Here is an 18,958-nt window from a genome sequence, read left to right as displayed (position 1 = left end):
AACAAAACTTGGGTTAATTTAGGAAAATAAGCCATCATTTAAAGGACATATAGGATAGTACAGGCCTCAATTAATAAACGGGTAAATGACTGTAAGGTCATATACATTAAAGTTAAAGCCCAGTATTCTTAATTTAAGACTGGTGCGACTGACATGCTAGATGTTTAGAAGCAGGACTTAATTTTTTTTTAAAGAGAGGGTGAGAGAGAGGGAGAGAGAGAGAATTTTTTAATATTTATTTTTTAGTTTTTGGCAGACACAACATCTTTGTTTGTATGTGGTGCTGAGGATCGAACCCAGGCCGCACGCATGCCAGGCAAGCGCGCTACCACTTGAGCCACATCCCCAGCCCCCTCAAGACTTAAAATTTAAAGATAAATTAAAAAGACCAAGAACCAACATTTGGCTCCTGCCCTCTGAGTTAGTCTAAACCCAGGGAACAGGGAACTTCTCTAAGGAGCTTTGAAACTCTGGGCCACATAACCTCCCACTCAGGGAGATTAATGAGACCACTGGAGAACAGAAAACCAATTGATACACTTACTATGAAGAGGAGGGTTATAGAAGGAAGACATTCCTGATTCTTCCAATAGAAGGTACATGGTCAGCAAGACCTGGTCCATCTAGCACAAATGGCACTAGCAGAACTAAAAAAAAAATGCTCTCAAGATCCTCCAAGAGTGACTCTCATGAAAACTCAGCTAACTCATAATAATAGATAGAAACAATTGTCAGTTTGGCTTGCTTCATCTTAAACACCTAGGAAAAACTGTTAAAACCAAAACATCCATTCCTGGGAACTTAAAAGATAAATAATAACAGTTAATATAACTTAAGATATACACTTTTGTTAGCCCACAAAAATAAGTATGACTGGAGGCTGTAAAGAGAGATTCTTAGGAAGGAATGCCTAATAACTATCAAGTGAAATTGCCAATTCAGAAGTTTTGGTCAGTTTAAGGCCTATAGATCTTCCTAACCTCCTATATAGGCAGGATCAATATTTGCTAATATGATTATTATTAATATTAAATTTCTTATAACTCTAAGGATATTAAAGATTTACATTCCTATATAAGAGCCTTGTTCACTCTGCCCTTATTATGGGAACGGCTTCTTAGTCTTCACATGTCCTGGTGAGAAAAAAATTAACTTCTGTCATCTTTATGATATTCATTGACATGTTCCAGAGGCTACAATATTTGTTCAGCACTCATGTTTTTTTTTTTTTTGTTTGTTTCTCTCTCATAGAAGCACCCATTCACAGAGGACTTTACAACCTGTTCTTCCCCATCCAGACTTCAATCTGATCTGAACTCCAAAACTGTTTGCTCCACTCCACATTGCCCCCTCTCAGCTCTGAAGAAGCCAGAACAGTCTGTAGCTTCCCCACCTACCCCACTTTTTTGGCAAAAGAAAGTAGTTATTAAATTAGAAGGGGGGAAAATGAAGCCATAAATAGACAGACAGTCAATATAAATAGATAAATTGAGTCAGGTTGGATCAGGGAGGCGAGTTTTGAGTGAGTACAGGAAGTTAGGGACTGTCATGTGAGGAATTAAAATTCCATCAGAGCTCTTTCTCCACCCTATCAAAGATTTAAAGGGACACATAAGACAAGGGGGGAATGATGAACCTACCTTAATTCCATCTCAAGATTGGGAGCCATCTCATCACAAAGTCATAAAAAGTTAACTTCTGTTTTACTATAAATTACTGCAGTTTCTAAACTTGTTTGGAATTCCTGCCTGTACATTAACTCATCCATGCCTGGCTTTCTCTGACCACATAACAACCCTCTCTAGAACCTCAGTGGCACCTCCTAAATCCTGGCTCCCCCTGACCAGATAACAACCCTCTCTGAAACCTTAGGGGTACCTCAAAAATTGTGATGTTGGGATCTGAATTTACTTGCTACCATGAAATACCATGTCAAGCAGATCATTAACCTACTCTCTGCCTTTGTATTATGCTTATCAAAATCCTGTTATCTGCAAGTCCTCAAAACACCCCCCTTTGTAAAGTTTTGTACTATAAAATCTTGTTCCTAGAAAACTGGGGTGCTGGTCTCTAGCCCGCATTAGGGGAGACAGTTGCTGCTCAGCTCACAAATACAAGCTTGCTTTAGTTTGATATAAATTGGAGTTAGTGGTCTTTTCTTTGAGTCGGGGTTTAGCACTTCATTCTTTTATTCTTCTGTGATTCTTTTCCCATCCATAAACAATTAAAATTACTTGAATTATTTTTTTCTGTAAACCAATATTTTTCTTGACATCAATTGACTCATGGTAGGTTAGAATGTCTTAGATGGTAATAACTTTTTGTTAATAAGTAACCTTATGAGAATATTACCTACCAGATGTTTTGTTTATATAGATGTTAACTAGTTATTTGTGTTCAAATTATGTACCTGTAACATTCTTACAATGAAAGAATTGACTGTACATTTTAGCCTGTATTAAAAATTAGTGTTGAGGGCTGGAGTTATGGCTCACTGGTAGAGCACTTTCCTCCTACATGGAGGCACTGGGTTTAATCTTCAGTCCCACATAAAAATAAGTAAACAAAATAAAATTATTTATTTTAAATAAAATAAACTACTAAGTGCTAAATAAAATTTAATATTTAAAAATAGTATTAAAATAATGTGATGACATTAGAGTTAATTTTTTATTAATATTTTCTTCCAGATTATTTTGTGTGTAGCACACATGTATTTTTAAGAATTATTAAATTCAGATTATTTATTTACAATTTCACTTTATTTTTCAATTACATCATATAGATATTTTCCATGTCATTAAATAATCTTTTTAGCTTTAATCCAGAGTAGACACAGAATAGCTTAGTGTGCCATGAGGACAGATAGCATGTGATTTTATTCTGACTCTGCTCCTTACTACCAATTTTACTTAACCAATTTGTGTTCCTCTTTGCTTTGGCTTTGAAATGGGGATTATAATACCACCTACTTCACAGGGAATAGTAGAATTGCATGAGTCAGTCCATAAAGTGCTTAGAACACTGTGCATGCAGCTCAATCAACAACCAATATCATTACTTCTTTGATTTATGTAACCTTTTAAATTGAATATTCAGTTGAATCCAAGGTTAAAAATATCAACTACTTTAACTTTTTTTTAAACACATTATTTCATTGCAGCAAGGTGCATGGCTGTCACATTTTCTGTCACATCCCCGGGGGAGGAGAAAGTTTTTTTTTCCATAATCATTTTTTTATTCGTTGTTCACAACATTACAAAGCTCTTGACATATCATATTTCATACATTAGATTGAAGTGGGTTATGAACTCCCAATTTTACCCCAAATGCAGATTGCAGAATCACATTGGTTACACATCCACAATTTTACATAATGCCCTATTAGTAATTGTATTCTGCTACCTTTCCTATCCCCTACTATCCCCCTCCCCTCTCCTCACATCTCTCTCTACCCCATCTACTGTAATTCATTTCTCTCCTTGTTTATTTTCCCATTCCCCTCAAAACCTCTTATATGTAATTTTGTATAGCAATGAGGGTCTCCCTTCATTTCCATGCAATTTCCCTTTTCTCTCCCTTTCCCTCCCATCTCATGTCTCTGTTTAATGTTAATCTTTTCTTCCTCCTCTTTCTCCCTGCTCTGTTCATAGTTGCTCTCATTATATCAAAGAAGACATTTGGTATTTGTTTTTTAGGGATTGGCTAGCTTCACTAAGCATAATCTGCACTATGGCCATCCATTTCCCTGCAAATTCCATGATTTTGTCATTTTTTAGTGCTGCGTAATATTCCATGGTGTATATATGCCACATTTTTTTATCCATTCATCTATTGAAGGGCATCAAAAAGTTAATCAACAACAACAAAACAAATAACCCAGTCAACAAATGGGCCAAGGACCTGAACAGACACTTCTCAGAAGAGGATATACAATCAATCAACAAATACACACAAAAATGTTCACCTTTGCTACCAATCAGAGAAATGCTACTCTAAGATACCATCTCACTCCAGTAAGAATGGCAGCCATTATGAGGTCAAACAACAACAAGTTCTGGTGAGGATGCAGAGAAAAAGGTACACTCATACATTGCTGGTGGGACTGCAAATTGGTGCAGCCAATTTGGACAGCAGTATGGGGATTCCTTGGAAAACTGGGGATGGAACCACCATTTGACCCAGCTATTCCTCTTCTTGGACTATACCCAAAAGACCTAAAAATGGCATACTACAGGGACACAGCCACATCAATGTTTATAGCAGCACAATTTCACAATAGCTAGACTGTGGAGCCAACCTAGATGCCCTTCAATGGAGGAATGGATAAAAAAATGTAGCATTTATACACAATGAAATATTACTCAGCACTAAAAAATAACAAGATCATGGCATTTTCAGGGAAATTGATGGCATTAGAGCAGATTATGCTAAGAGAAGTTAGCCAATCCCAAAAAAACAAATGCCGAATGTCTTCTCTGATATAAGGGAGGTGACTCAAAATGGGGTAGAGAGGAAGAGTATAAGAAGAAAATTACCTCTAGATAGGGAAAAGAGGTGGGAGGTAAATGGAGAGAGAAGGGGAATTGCATGAAAGATGGAAGGAGACCCTCATTGTTATACAGAATACACGTATGATGATGTGAGGAAAAAAAAACACACTTCTTTTTTTCACATTAAATTGAGTAAAGAGAAGTGATGGGAGGGGAAGGAGGGGAAGGGGGGAATGGAAGGACAGCAGAATAAAATAGACTTTAGTATTTCTGTGGGTATATATGTGATTGCATAACCAATGTAATTCTGCAAACTGTACACTCAGAAAAATGAGAAATTATATCCCATCTGATTCAAATGTATGATATGTCAAGATCATTGTACTGTCATGGGTAATTAATTAAAACAAATTTTTAAAAAGATAGAAAAAAAATAGGTGACAACATAAAGTACTGGGTAAGCTGATAAAGCATTCAAAGAGATTTCCTACTAGGAGCTCAGAGATAAAATAGACAACCAGGATTGCAGATGGTCAGCCTGTGAGAGACCTTATCAAGTTAACACCTTCCTCCTGGACAGATGGCAAAGGGCTTATAGAATCTCAGCTTTGAGGCTTTTTATGATTGTGTGCACACACATGTGTAACTGGTGAAGAGTAGGGTGTATGTACATCTGCTGAAGAGTGTAAGCCTGTCACCCTGTATGAAAAAATGCTTGCATTCCTCTCCAGGCTGTACTGAAAACTCGAGCTGTGAAGTTTGGATTGAAAATATCCCCTACCTGAAACAATTAAGAAGCCCTACTTTTACCTAAACTAAGGTCTAAATTTTCCTATTAAAATGAAACATAAACAGAGGGAGGGCTGGTGCTGTAGTTCAGTGGCAGAGCACTTACCTTGCATGTGTGAGGCACTAGATTTGATCCTCAGCACCACATAAAAATAAACAAATAAAATAAAGACATTCTGTCCATCTACAACTACAAAAAAAAAAAACATAACAAAGAAACAAACAATACCACCACCAAAACAAAACAAAACAAAAATGCTAAGAAACACCAGAAATAGTTAGAGGTCAATTTATTTGGTAAGAATATATTAAATTTAATTTGTATATTTGCTCCTTGAAAACTGGATAATTGAGTTCTTTAGTTGCAAATATATTTGTTTAAAGAATAAAATTAACTTAAACATTACTATTTGTAAGAATTGAAAAGATTCCCTTTTATGCTTTGTTTTTCTATGTCTTTTTAAAAACTACAAATTTCTACTTAATCCTGGTTTATCTCTAAAAGAAATAAGAATTTATCTAAGGGTATTTAGCTGCAGAATAACACCAGAGTTAGCATAGCACTTCCATGTCAAAAGTACTTGTTTCCTTTTACAAAAAAAAAAAAAAATATATATATATATATATATATATATATTTTTTTTTATTTATTTATTTTTATTGGTCGTTCATAACATTACATAGTTCTTAATACATCATATTACACGGTTTGATTCAAGTGGATTATGAACTCCCGCTTTTACCCCGTATAAAATTGCTGTATCACCTCAGTTACCCTTCCATTGATTGACATATTGCCTTTCTAGTGTCTGATGTATTCTACTGTCTGTCCTATTGTCTACTATCCCCCCTCCCCTCCCCTCCCCTCCCCTCCCCTTTTCTCTCTCTACCCCTTCTACTGTAAATCATGTCTTCCATTTGTATTCTCTTGACTTACCCCTCCTTACCTCTTATATGACATTTTGTATAACCCTGAGGATCGCCTTCCATTTCCATGCAATTTCCCTTCTCACTCCCTTTCCCTCCCACCTCTCATCCCTGTTTACTGTAAATATTCTTCTCAAGCTCTTCGTCCCTACCCTGTCCTTGTTTACACCCCTTATATCAAAGGAGTCATTTGGTATTTGTTTTTTAAAGATTGACTAGCTTCACTTAGCATAATCTGCTCTAATGCCATCCATTTCCCTCCAAATTCTATAATTTTGTCATTTTTTAATGCAGAGTAATACTCCATAGTGTATAAATGCCACATTTTTTTTATCCATTCATCTATTGAAGGGCATCTAGGCTGGTTCCACAGTCTTGCTATCGTGAATTGAGCTGCTATGAACATCGATGTAGCAGTGTCCCTGTAGCATGCTCTTGTTAGGGCTTTAGGGAATAGACCGAGAAGGGGAATAGCTGGGTCAAATGGTGGTTCCATTCCCAGCTTTCCGAGAAATCTCCATACTGCTTTCCAAATTGGCTGCACCAATTTGCAGTCCCACCAGCAATGAACAAGAGTGCCCTTTTCCCCGCATCCTCTCCAGCACTTATTGTTGTTTGACTTCCTAATGGCTGCCAGTCTTACTGGAGTGAGATGGTATCTTAGGGTAGTTTTGATTTGCATTTCTCTGACTGCTAGCGATGGTGAGCATTTTTTCATGTACTTGTTGATTGATTGTATGTCCTCCTCTGAGAAGTGTCTGTTCAGGTCCTTGGCCCATTTATTGATTGGGTTATTTGTTATCTTATTGTCTAATTTTTTGAGTTCTTTGTATATTCTGGTTATTAGGGCTCTATCTGAAGTGTGTGGAGTAAAGATTTGTTCCCAGGATGTAGGCTCCCTATTTATCTCTCTTATTGTTTCTTTTGCTGAGAAAAAACTTTTTAGTTTGAGTAAGTCCCATTTGTTGATTCTATTTGTTAACTCTAGCGCTATGGGTGTCCTATTGAGGAATTTGGAGCCCGATCCCACAGCGTGTAGATCATAACCAACTTTTTCTTCTATCAGATGCCGTGTCTCTGATTTAATATCAAGCTCCTTGATCCATTTTGAGTTAACTTTTGTGCACGGCGAGAGATAGGGATTCAGATTCATTTTGGTGCAAATGGATTTCCAGTTTTCCCAGCACCATTTGTTGAAGATGCTATCCTTCCTCCATTGCATGCTTTTAGCCCCTTTATCAAAAATAAGATAGTTGTAGTTTTGTGGATTGGTTACTGTGTCCTCTATTCTGTACCATTGGTCCACCCGCCTGTTTTGGTACCAGTACCATGCTGTTTTTGTTACTATTTGCTCTGTAGTATAGCTTGAAGTCTGGTATCGCTATACCGCCTGATTCACACTTCCTGCTTAGTATTGTTTTTGCTATTCTGGGTCTTTTATTATTCCATATGAATTTCATGATTCTTTTATCTATTTCTACAAGATATGCTGTTGGGATTTTGATTGGCATTGCATTGAACTTATAGAGAACTTTTGGTAATATCGCCATTTTGATGATGTTAGTTCTGCCTATCCATGAGCAGGGTATGTTTTTCCATCTTCTAAGGTCTTCTTCTATGTCTTTCTTTAGGGTTCTGTAATTTTCATTGTATAAATCTTTCACCTCTTTAGTTAGGTTGATTCCCAAGTATTTTATTTTTTGGGGGGATATTGTGAATGGAGTAGTTGTCCTCATTTCCGTTTCAGAGGATTTGTCGCTCATATACAGGAACGCCTTTGATTTATGCGTGTTGATCTTATATCCTGCCACTTTGCTGAATTCATTTATTAGCTCTAATAGCTTCTTTGTAGACCCTTTTGGGTCTGCTAGGTATAGAATCATATCATCTGCAAATAGTGATAATTTAAGTTCTTCTTTTCCTATTTTTATGCCTTTAATTTCTTTTGACTGTCTAATTGCTCTGGCCAGTGTTTCGAGGACTATGTTGAACAGAAGTGGTGAGAGAGGGCATCCCTGTCTTGTACCAGATCTTAGAGGGAATGCCTTCAATTTTTCTCCATTCAGAATGATGCTGGCCTGTGGCTTATCATAGATTGCTTTTACAATGTTGAGGTATGATCCTGTTATCCCTAATTTTTCTAGCGTTTTGAACATAAAGGGATGCTGTACTTTGTCGAATGCTTTTTCTGCATCTATTGAGATGATCATATGGTTCTTATTTTTAAGTCTATTGATGTGGTGAATAACATTTATTGATTTCCGTATATTAAACCAGCCTTGCATCCCAGGGATGAATCCTACTTGATCATGATGTATAATTTTTTTGATATGTATTTGAATCCGATTCGCCAGAATTTTATTGAGGATTTTTGCGTCAAGGTTCATTAGAGATATTGGTCTGTAGTTTTCCTTCTTTGATGTGTCTTTGTCTGGTTTCGGAATCAGGGTGATGTTGGCGTCGTAGAATGAATTTGGAAGTTCTCCCTCTTTTTCTATTTCCTGAAATAGCTTGAAAAGTATTGGTGTTAGTTCCTCTTTAAAGGTTTTGTAAAACTCTGCTGTATACCCATCCGGTCCTGGGCTTTTCTTAGTTGGTAGTCTTTTGATGGTTTCTTCTATTTCCTCTATTGTTATTGGTCTGTTTAGGTTGTCTATATCCTCCTGGCTCAATCTGGGCAGATCATAGGACTCAAGGAATTTATCTATGCCTTCACTATCTTCTATTTTATTGGAGTATAAGGATTCAAAGTAATTTCTGATTATCTTCTGTATTTCTGAAGTGTCTGTTGTGATATTGCCTTTTTCATCCCGTATGCTAGTAATTTGGGTTCTCTCTCTTCTTCTCTTCGTTAGCATGGCTAAGGGTCTGTCAATTTTATTTATTTTTTCAAAGAACCAGCTTTTAGTTTTGTCAATTTTTTCAATTGTTTCTTTTGTTTCAATTTCATTAATTTCAGCTCTGATTTTAATTATTTCTTGCCTTCTACTTCTTTTGCTGTTGTTTTGCTCTTCTTTTTCTAGGATTTTGAGATGAAGTATGAGATCATTTATTTGTTGGTTTTTTCTTTTTTTGAGGAATGAACTCCAAGCAATGAATTTTCCTCTTAGAACTGCTTTCAATGTGTCCCATAGATTCCGATATGTTGTGTCTGTGTTTTCATTTAACTCTAGGAATTTTTTAATTTCCTCCTTGATGTCTTCTAAAACCCATTGATCACTCAGCAACCTATTGTTCATTCTCCAGGTGATGCTTGCTTTTTCCTTTCTTCTTTTATCATTGATTTTCAGTTTCATTCCATTATGATCAGATAAGATGCATGGTATTATCTCTACCCCTTTGTATTGTCTAAGAGTTGCCCTGTGACATAGTATATGGTCTATTTTTGAGAAGGTTCCATCTGCTGCTGAGAAAAAAGTGTAGCTACTTAATGTTGGGTGGTATAGTCTATATATGTCAATTAAGTCTAGGTTGTTAATTGTGTTATTGAGTTCTATAGTTTCCTTATTTAACTTTTGTTTGGAAGATCTGTCCAGTGGTGAGAGAGGTGTGTTGAAGTCTCCCATGATTATTGTATGTTGGTCTATTAGACTCTTGAACTTGAGAAGAGTTTGCTTGATGAATACAGCTGCACCATTGTTTGGGGCATATATATTTATGATTGTTATGTCTTGTTGGTGTATGGTTCCCTTGAGCAGTATGAAGTGTCCTTCTATATCCCTTTTGATTAGCTTTGGCTTGAAATCTATTTTATTAGATATGAGTATGGACACTCCTGCTTGTTTCCGCGGTCCATATGAGTGATATGATTTTTCCCAACCTTTCACCTTCAGTCTATGTATATCTTTTCCTATCAAATGCGTCTCCTGTAGACAGCATATTGTAGGGTCTTGTTTTTTGATCCATTCTACTAGCCTGTGTCTCTTAATTGGTGAGTTTAAGCCATTAAAATTTAGGGTTATTATTGAGATATGGTTTGTTCTTCTATCCATATTTGTTTATTGATGTTACTAAACCTGATTTGTTATCCTCTATGACTACTTTCCCCCCTTTACTGTCCTACCTCCCATTGTTGGTTTTCAATGTTGTTTTCCATTTCCTCTTCCTGTAATGTTTTGCCAAGGATTTTTTGAAGAGATGGTTTTCTAGCTGCGAATTCTTTTAACTTTTGTTTATTGTGGAAGGTTTTAATTTCATCTTCTAACCTGAAGCTTAATTTCGCCGGATACACGATTCTTGGTTGGAGCCCATTGTCTTTCAGTGTTTGAAATATGTTATTCCAGGATCTTCTAGCTTTCAGAGTCTGTGTTGAGAGATCAGCTGTTATCCTGATTGGTTTACCCCTAAATGTAATCTGCTTTCTTTCTCTTGCAGCTTTTAAAATTCTCTCCTTATTCTGTATGTTGGACATCTTCATTATAATGTGTCTAGGTGTGGATCTCTTTTGATTTTGCACATTCGGCGTCCTGTAGGCTTCTAGGATTTGGGATTCTGTCTCAATCTTCAATTCTGGGAAGTTTTCTCGTATTATTTCACTGAATAGACTGTTTATTCCTTTGGAATGGAGCTCTGTGCCTTCCTGTATCCCAATGACTCTTAAATTTGGTCTTTTGATATTGTCCCATAATTCTTGGATGTTCTGCTCATGGTTTCTTAGCAGACTTGCTGAGCTGTCTATGTTCTTTTCCAGTTGAAATACTTTGTCTTCATTGTCTGATGTTCTCTCTTCTAAGTGATCTACTCTGCTGGTAGTATTCTCAATTGAGTTTTTAAGTTGGTTTATTGTTTCCTGCATTTCTAGAATTTCAATTTGTTTGTTTTTTATTACCTCTATCTCCCTGTGAAATTGATCTTTGACTTCCTGGATTTGTTTGTCAATGTGATCTTTCATTGTCTGATTTTGCTGTCTCATGTCTTCCTTGAGACTCCAGATCATCTGAAGCATATATATCCTGAACTTTTATCTGATATTCCATCTGTTGCAGCTATTACCTCTTCTAAAGTTGAGTTGACCTGCATTGCTTGTGGTCCTTTCTTTCCTTGTCTTTTCATACTGCCCGCGTTTCTTTCTGCTTGGTGCAACTGTTGTGTTTTGAAATTTACCCCCTATTTATTTATGTTGCTCTTGTATACTTGAAAAGTCTCCCTTGCAGGTGCGGGCGGCGGCTGTGCCCCTACTCCAATTGGGGTGACGTGTCTATCACGCTGGCGGCTCTCTGGGCCTGTTCCGGGAGTGGAAGGCGGCTCTGCTCTGTCCCTATTCCAATTGGGGTGTCGTGACTACAATGCTGGCAGATCGCTGGGCCTCTTCCGGGCGTGGGCGGTGGGCTTGGCTGGCGGGATTCCACCTAATGGCAGTCCCTAACCTCCCTGCTTGCTAATTAATGGCTTCTCTGAGGCGCCACGCCTTCTGTAGCTGCGGGGCAGGCCGCGCCAATCAGTTGGCCTGGATCTCCGGGGTCCTGCTGCTGGCTGTTTTGATGTTACAAGCTGTTGGAGAGTGGTGGTGTATTCTTCAGCTTTCCCGGATGGTGGCCACTGACTGCCTGGATGGAGTGTCCGCTGTTTTGATGTTGCACTCTGAAGGAGAGTGGCGGTGTATCCTTCAGCTTTCCCGGATGGTGGCCGCTGACTGCCTCGGTGGAGTGTCCGCTGTGGGGGATGGGACTGTACCGCTTTCTTCCCCTTCTGAGAACCCGTGCTCGGCCCAAGGGTCCGTGTGGGCTTGGCTGGTGGGATTCCACCTAATGGCCTTCCCTAACCTCCCTGCTTGCCAATTAATGGCTTCACTGAGGCGCCACGCCTTCTGTAGCTGCAGGGCAGGCCACGCGAATCAGTTGGCCTGGCTCTCCGGGCCCTGTTGCAGGCTGCTGGGATCCCTGGCACTCTATCACTTTGATTTTTTCTGCTTGCCCCTCCCCCAGCGCTGGCTAGCCAGGTTTCCTTTTGGCTGCTACTGGGAGGAGGGGTTGGAGGTCAGGTGTCTCTGGTTTCCCCCTAGCCTGTATGGAGGCTCAGCTTGATACACCCTCTCCCGGCAAGCCTAGGAGAGATTTTATGCGAATTCCCGCTGTCTGGGGGGTGAGCTAAATGACACCGACCTGTTTTGATGTCGCACTCTGAAGGAGAGTGGCGGTGTATCCTTCAGCTTTCCCGGATGGTGGCCGCTGACTGGCTCGGCGGAGTGTCCGCTGTGGGGGATGGGACTGTACCGCTTCCTTCCCCTTCTGAGAACCCGTGCTCGGCCCAAGGGTCCGTGTGGGCTTGGCTGGTGGGATTCCACCTAATGGCCTTCCCTAACCTCCCTGCTTGCCAATTAATGGCTTCACTGAGGCGCCACGCCTTCTGTAGCCGCAGGGCAGGCCACGCGAATCAGTTGGCCTGGCTCTCCGGGCCCTGCTGCAGGCTGCTGGGATCCCTGGCACTCTATCACTTTGATTTTTTCTGCTTGCCCCTCCCCCAGCGCTGGCTAGCCAGGTTTCCTTTTGGCTGCTACTGGGAGGAGGGGTTGGAGGTCAGGTGTCTCTGGTTTCCCCCTAGCCTGTATGGAGGCTCAGCTTGATACTCCCTCTCCCGGCAAGCCTAGGAGAGATTTTATGCGAATTCCCGCTGTCTGGGGGGTGAGCTGAATGACACCGACCTGTTTTGATGTCGCACTCTGAAGGAGAGTGGCGGTGTATCCTTCAGCTTTCCCGGATGGTGGCCGCTGACTGGCTCGGCGGAGTGTCCGCTGTGGGGGATGGGACTGTACCGCTTCCTTCCCCTTCTGAGAACCCGTGCTCGGCCCAAGGGTCCGTGTGGGCTTGGCTGGTGGGATTCCACCTAATGGCCTTCCCTAACCTCCCTGCTTGCCAATTAATGGCTTCACTGAGGCGCCACGCCTTCTGTAGCCGCAGGGCAGGCCACGCGAATCAGTTGGCCTGGCTCTCCGGGCCCTGCTGCAGGCTGCTGGGCTATATATTTAATATATATATATTTATTTATATATATTTCCTTTTACAAAAAAAATATATAATAAATATATATTTAATAAATATATAAAATATATATATAAAATATATATATTTAATAAATATATATATATATATATATATATATTCTTCAGTTACTCTCCCTGAGGATGATCAGAAATGGGTTTTTTCTTGTTTTTAAACACTGTGCACACAATAAGAAAGCCAGCAATTTTGCAGTCTAAATGCTGGAGGAAGCTGCCACAGGGAGCTCAGAGTTGTTAGACCTTGGTTTAGATAAAAGAAGGGCATAATCAAATTATCTCAAGTAGGTCAATGGGAGATGGAGTAAAATACAGAGACATTTTCAAGTAAAGCTGGAAGAGGGACATATTTATGTCACCAGATCACAGAGCAAGGACCAGATCTGGAAAAATGACCCATACATTGTCTAGGAAAGGTGTGACATAGATTAAACAATGGTACACAGTAGCTACTGAGTCATGATGACTAGAATAATGTCAAATTTATAAAAGATTATATAATTTAACTCTCTTAGTAGACTCAAAGGGATCACCTTAATTACTAATATAAACTTTTAAAAAAATTTTTGCTAAGTTACAAGTTCAGGCCCCCCCAGCAACATCATTATAACCTAAAGAAACTTTTATTGTGGAAAACTTAGCAAATAAAAAAACTGATTTTTCTCAAATCATAGTAACCCAAAGGGCACGTTAGTGTCCCGCGACTTTAAAAGTAGTCATTTTTCATTCAAGAAGTATATTTTGAGCATATACTAAAGTCAAAATGGTCTCCTGGGAACTCAGAATACAGTAAAAAAAAATTAACACATTTCTGTTCCTCTTGAAAATTTGCTTTCCATAGAAAGAGAGTGCACAAAAAGAAAAAAAGAATGAGTGATCATATAGAATGTTGTGGGACACATGTATGTTAGAGAGACAAGGAGTAAAGGTTTGGGAAAACCTCACTGGGAAGGGGATCCCTCCCCAAGATTTGAAGAAATGAAGAAAGCTAGCCACAATGATTGTAGAAAACAGCCTTCCCATCAGGGAGCCAAGCCCTGAATCGTGGGAAGACCAGAGAAGTCACCATGAGAGGAAAGAGTGACCCAGGTAAAAAGCATAGAAAAGAGGCATAGTGACAAACATGGCTCTGATTATATTCCACCTAGGTCCCCACTAGCCTCCTTGCGTAAGTTGGCTGTTACTTTGAAGTAGATGGTAAACTCCTGAAGGGTATTGAGAACAGATTGCATGATCTAATGGGACCCAGATCCTGGAGAAGAGGACAGATGCTGAAGAATAATTGTGGGGAGGAAAGCTACAAGGAGAATTCAGACTCTGGAGGGGAGAAGGACAGGTGCTGAAGAGAGGAATCCTGAAGGAAAGTTTCATGGAAGGCCCAGATCCTGGAGGAGAGTAGGACAGGCAGTGAAGAGAGGAATCATGGGGAGGGAAGCTACATGGAGGGCCCAGAGCCTGGAGAGGAGGAGGACAAGGTGCTAAAGGGAGGAATCATGGGGAGGGAAACCACATGTTGAAGAAAGTCCCAGAAATCCAAAAGAGAGTAATACTGCAAACCACAAAAGATAAAGCCTGAGCACTCAGGTGTCATGTGTTGGTCAGTGAGTGACAGAAATGAAAGGTATGTGACAAAATCTAATGTTGGGTATTTCTTGGGGGAGACAGATATTTACAAACTGTTCTGGGGTAAAAATAACACTGCCTTTAGTGGAAATTTTTACAAGCAGGTTAATTAAGGCACCTATGATTTTCACATTCAAGTCTAGCTATATGAATTAATCAAGGAATTGTTTCCAATATATCTGGCATTTTAAATATTTGGGTATTTTTGAAAGGTTTAATCAAGCTCAAAAATTAATTTTCATATTTTCAAAAATCAAAAGCACATCATGGATTGAAATTATCCTTTTTAGTCATAAACATTTGCTTCTCCAAGTCCTTTAGTAAGTCTCAGTGTAGTGTTTTCTTCTCGTTGCCCTCACCTAGGACTACAACTCTCAGCAAACTGTTTTCATGCTGCCCACATTTGGAGAAATCTGGGGAAAGAGCTAATCTATCATTCCTTTACATGGACCTGGAAAAGTGAAAGAGCCTTCTTAGTGTCAGTTCCACAAACGTACATAGGTGTGACAAAACTCCACTGCTAACCTGTCCAGTGCCTGTTTTCCCCAGGACACAGTGACTTATGTCTCCTATTTTGCCTCTAAATCTGCAACTGGGCTCTTCCCTCACAGTTCTGTGCCAAACGAGGCCCCAGGAGGAAAGCTCTTTGTTATATCTCTTCATCCTGTGGCTAGGTGATTTTCAGAAACATGGCTCTGCAGAGGTTGCAATCCCTGGGATTTGTGCTCAGGGAGATGCCCTGGTGAGAGCAGCTTGGGCTTCTGTGCCAGGACAGAGCCCAGAAGTCATGCCATCATCACCCTCCTGTAGCAGTGTGTGTGGCTTTACTATAGAGAGTGGGACCCTATCTGCAGCATCTCAGGCCTGAAGCCTTCTTCCTTTTCCACCTTCCCCTCTCCCTGGATCCTGTACTATCTCATGGCCTCTCAAAAGGAAGATTTGTATATTTATCTCGAAGACCTGTCAGGAAGGGCTGAGTCCTTAGGGGAAAATGGCTTCTCTTCCTGTTGGGGTGAGCATTCATTTCCAGCCTTCCTGCAGAGTCCTCTCCCTTTGGTTTTCAGGGATGACTCTTTATACCAGAAGAAATGGAATTTAGCTTCTGATTCCTGTTCAACTTCCTTGTTTTACACACATGCTGTGGTACTAACCTCACTAAATTTGGGGGGAAATTAATTACTGCTCATGCAGTCAGCCCTACCCCTGCCCCAAGTAAGAGGTCATTGATACAGGCACAGGCATGTGCAAGTGGCTGTTGGTGGCTCACCGGGGGCTGTGAAGCCAGAATTAGACAGGTAGTCAGTATAGATAGGTAAATAGAGTCAGATAAAGGAGGTCAATTTTGAGTGAGTCAGGGAAGTTGGAGACTGTCCCCTGAAGGATTGAAATGTTAATTCCTTTGGAGTCCTTCCTCCAACCTGTTGCCAAGGTAATCTGTCTCAAGAATTGCCCCTTCCTACAGGTAGCTATAAAGTTGTTAATTAATGTGTTCTGGGCTGCCCTATCTTGCCCTTACCCCTTCAGCCCACTTATTTCCCACCTTTTGGCCATCCCACCTAGCAGTTCCTAGGCCCAATTAAATGCCCAGTCACACAAACAGGAAGGAGAAAGATAACTGGAAGAGGACAGGAGAACAAAGGAAGCCTAGGGCATATAAGAAGAGCAGAACACTTCACTTTGGGGGATACCAGAGCCAGCTATGCCCCCCTTCTTTCTCCTGGAAGAAGTCTATGCTACTCCCCTTTGAATAAACTTTGCTTTATGTGCTTGCATTGGCAGGCTTCTCTGATATTCAAACTTCAACATGTGAGGAAGCAGAACTCGTCACTGATAAACAGCAGTATCAGCTACTGTTGGTGATGCCCCAGACTGACAGGGTTGAGGAGGGTTTCAAGCAGCTGCTGGGACCCTGCTGTGCATTCCAGCATTGTAGCCTGTCCGAGCACTGGGCATTAAAGGTGGCGTGGAAGTGATGGAGTAAAGAAGGTACAGATATCTGTGTGGGGACTTCTCTTAGCATCCTGGACAATTGTCTGCCCACTGTGAAGGAGGTGCTTTATCCATGGCAGTTGCAGAAGAACTTAGCTCTCAAAACACTTCTATTAATGAAGTGTGAACAAATTTTATTTGACCAGATTGTCATTTGTTCAACCAAGTGCTACAGCTCTTCCACCCACATAGCATCCTCAAGGTAATTCCTGTGGCAAGAGAGTGAGCAGAGCTAGTCCTGGGTCAAACTGAGGGTAAGTCTCACCATGGAACGAGTCACTTTAAGGCCACTGTTTGTTGCACTGTTGTCTCTTGTCTTCCAGGAGGCCTTGGCACACGACTCCTTACACTTCCAGATCCTGATACTCTGGAGATGTAGTCCCTTTTGTATGGGCACACATAATTGGATCAGGTCAGGTCAGAAATTCTCTCTTACAGTGAACCTAACCCTGGACTAACAGCCACTCATGTGTGGATTCTGTCCACAATCTCTGGGAAATTACTACACAAGATGTGCTCACTAGGGACAGAATTTGGACAGGCAGCTATCATTGATAGAAGATCCTGTTGGGTAGGTAAGATGAAAGCTGATTCAAAGGAAATAAAAGGTTAATACTTCCTCCTCATCTGTGGCCAAGGTCACCTGCATCCAGGAAATTGTCCCCCCCCACCCCAGCAAGAAATTGTCAATGAGTACTCCCCAGGGATGGCTCAATTTCTGCCTTTCTGGGCTGTTAATGGAAAATAGGGAGAAGTATCCTGGATCTCTCCCTCCAGCCTTTTGGCCCCAAGAGTGGGATGGGAGTAGGGGGCATGAGAAGAAAGAAACCTAGAAACTAAAGAGGACAAGATTCACTCTGTCCCTTCCATACCAACTCTGGATACCCTTCGCCTTCTGGAAAAGTCTGTGTCTGTTCTAACCATAAAAAAAAAAAACCTTTCTTTTCTGCACTATGCTCTAATGTTTCTTGTGTGTTTGTGTTCAACATGTGAGAAAAAACAGAAACTGATTTCCAAGAATGGTATCAGAACCATGTTAGTATTCCACCTACCATATCATTACATACCTCACATCAAGTTTTAATCAATTTGAAGGGTTAAAACAGATTTAACTGTCATGACCTAGTAAAATATTTTTCTTAGCTTCTTATGTCTGTGTGTATGCAAATTGGACTTGAGTGTGAAGAGAAGTGTGGCCCAGAAAAGTAGACAGCTAGAAAGAAGAATGTTCATGGATCCTTCCAGTGGGAAGTTGGGTCAGGAACAAAAATATAGTGCCCATGATGGAGCAGGTATTTACCTGTCCACATGAAGTTTCCTCCTCTTTAGGAAACTTTTTGCAGTTCCCTATGGGATTTCTTGGATTTCAGAGTAATATCATTTGTGACTTATTTGCAAATGCAAATGGTTATTACTATAATTTGGATATTCTAGAAAGTAAAAGGTGGACAATAGATGCAACTTTTATCTATAGAGGAAGTTGCATTAAATATCTACATGAGAAGATACAAGAAATCAATAAGGTTTAGGACATACAGTCTTTTTTTAAAAAAAAAAAAACCTTTAACCTATATTTATTTAAATATAGATATTTTATTTTTAAAAAGGCTCACAAATTTGGTCCTGTCTCCTACCTGCCTTGGTGGCTTTTTATTCAGAGGACAGCCATGTGTAGCATGATATCTTGATCAACTGTGATCACTAATAATAGGGTAGTGGTCCCATAAGAACACAATTGAGATATGAAAGTCCTCTATACTACTTTTACTGTGCCTCTTGTATGAAGGTACATGTATGTGTTGCAGAAGAACTTACTTCACACACCCAGTCACACACACCCGAAGGAGTAAGACAAGGGGAAGACGGCAGGAGAACAAAGGAGATGATCAGATAGGGATTTACACTGGTGACATTGTGTTGCTTTACAGAGCATGTTGTGTGTGGGTGTGAAACACAGTCTGTATTGTGTTGGTACGAGTGCTCCAGATGACCAAGGAAAGAGCAAGTGTGCAGGACTGCATTTGTTTTGAATTTGTCCCCACAGAGAGCTTGCCCATGACTTTTATCCCCACCTGCCTGTCCATGGAAACGGGGAAAGAAGAAAGCACTTGTGACTGAAATAGAGCAACTTATATTCTGTACT

The sequence above is a fragment of the Urocitellus parryii genome, chromosome 9 (genome assembly GCF_045843805.1).
Source record: "Urocitellus parryii isolate mUroPar1 chromosome 9, mUroPar1.hap1, whole genome shotgun sequence".
Lineage (NCBI taxonomy): Eukaryota > Metazoa > Chordata > Mammalia > Rodentia > Sciuridae > Urocitellus > Urocitellus parryii.
The sequence above is the reverse complement of the archived record's forward strand: the minus strand, read 5'-3'. Positions refer to the sequence as shown.